This window comes from Etheostoma spectabile, chromosome 13 (assembly GCF_008692095.1).
Source record: "Etheostoma spectabile isolate EspeVRDwgs_2016 chromosome 13, UIUC_Espe_1.0, whole genome shotgun sequence".
Taxonomy (NCBI): domain Eukaryota; kingdom Metazoa; phylum Chordata; class Actinopteri; order Perciformes; family Percidae; genus Etheostoma; species Etheostoma spectabile.
The window spans coordinates 27649242-27651259 of record NC_045745.1 but is presented as its reverse complement, the minus strand read 5'-3'; positions in this window follow the sequence as shown (position 1 = coordinate 27651259).

Here is a 2018-nt window from a genome sequence, read left to right as displayed (position 1 = left end):
GTGAGGAGTCTTCTAGAAAAGCCTCCTGGTAGAGCCTTTCCTCTGCTCGTCTCTGGTGGAGGACAGCGAGAGACAGCACAAAGCAAGCAGAGAATTCAACAGCTCATCTCATTTGCTGTGTTTGGTGTTCGGCTTTCTTCATAAATTCTAAATCGATAATACTTCAGACATCGATCATTTCTCATATAAATGACCTTAAAACCATTATTTCCTCTACTTTTACATTCTTCATTAGTAGTGCATTGACATAATCATGTGTATAATAATAGACTGTTTACCTGAAAGTTTTTACTTGAAATATTGATGTGCTGTGGAGGAAAGAGTACATTAAGTAAAGTTCTGTTCTTAGGTACAGTTTTGAGGTACTTGTACTTCACTTGATTATTTCCATACTTCTCCATTACATGCTACACTGAAAGAGATGACTTTTTCCTCCACTTTATTTAACAGATACAGTTACTTCACTACAATGTGACCTCTTACAAAAAAGCAGTGATTCGTGCATCCGTGTTAATAATATACTAATGTAACATATTATAATATACAGTATATCTGTCACAGGGACACTTTTTCAGCAGAATGAGTACATTTTCTTTTTAGGACATTTTGCTGATAATAATTGTAATCGTGTGATTTACAGTGTGGAAGGGGTACTTTTACATAAGTAAAGGATCTGAATACTTCTCCCAACACTGTTGGCTTAATGTTGTCTATTTATAAAAAATTAAAAAAAAAAAAAGAATTCCAGTTTGATATAAGACTTGGTTCTCTCACTGTCCTTTATTCAAAGTAATTCTGTTGATAAAATAAAAACAGAGACACGTAATTGATACAAACTGTTTGGGTTTTTAAATACATTTTTGACGTTATAATTGCCTCAGGTGTTTGTAAGTTTTAAAGCTATTTTTAAAAATCCAAACTCTCTTTCCCACAGCACACAGACACACTCCCTGATGCAAATGGAGCTTTAAACTCCGGATGATGAAGGCCGCAAGGGGACAGCCTCCTCATCGGCCAGCAGTCTGACAGATCCCGACCGTCTCACTTCTAACCGGATCCTCAGAAAACCGAGACGTACCGAGAAACCCGTCAGGGAGCGGAGCCCAGAGGACTTTACATCGCACTGAGATTCAGGCCAGTGAACAGTAAACTACAATCTGCCACCGCTGTCCCCTGTTGTGCTGCAACATAGACCGTTGATGGACTGTGAAGGAAATCCTGCCCACAACAGCCAACAGGTGACATCAAACAGATCAAATGTGTCAGCAGGAATCTCTCATGCATCATGGTGCATTTCCTCAGTCGTGCATCAAAAAGCAGCAGTGAGAGGAAACACAAACAAGAAATGCAAACATGTTTTATGAGGTGCTATTTAAAAACAGACACCGTGTTCTACGATGAAAAAGAGGAAATAATATAAAAGCACGAGAGGTAGTGACAGAAGGATAAGATAAGAGAAAGGAGAAGTGGGCAGCAGTAAAAAGAAAGTGAGAGAAGTAATAACAGTAAATGTGCTGTATTTATATAGCGCTTTTCTAGTCTTAACAACTACTCAAAGCACTTTTACATCATACAGGAAACATTCACACACATTCATACACTGTGGCCGAGGCTGCCGTACAAGGTGCCACCTGCTCATCAGATAAACACTCACACACATTCACACTCCGATACGCACCGACTCAGGGTTCAGTGTCTTGCCCAAGGACACTTCGACATGGGACTGCAGGGCCAGGGATCGAACCCCCAACCTTCCGATTGGCAGGCAACCGCGCGACCACTGAGCCACAGCCGCCCACAGTGATACCATAAAGAAATAATTCAATCTACACAGCTCTATAAAGAAGGAAATATCTCTCCATGACTATCATGACCATCATAATAGTGATGCTAAAAAAGTTGATGTCTGTAGGAGGATGCCTTCCAAAAAACATCGATCCCAATGGGCAACAGATGGAGTTTACCCAATTGTCATGGAAAGTTAGATTATATTTTCTGAGCACTTTGTGTTGGCTTCA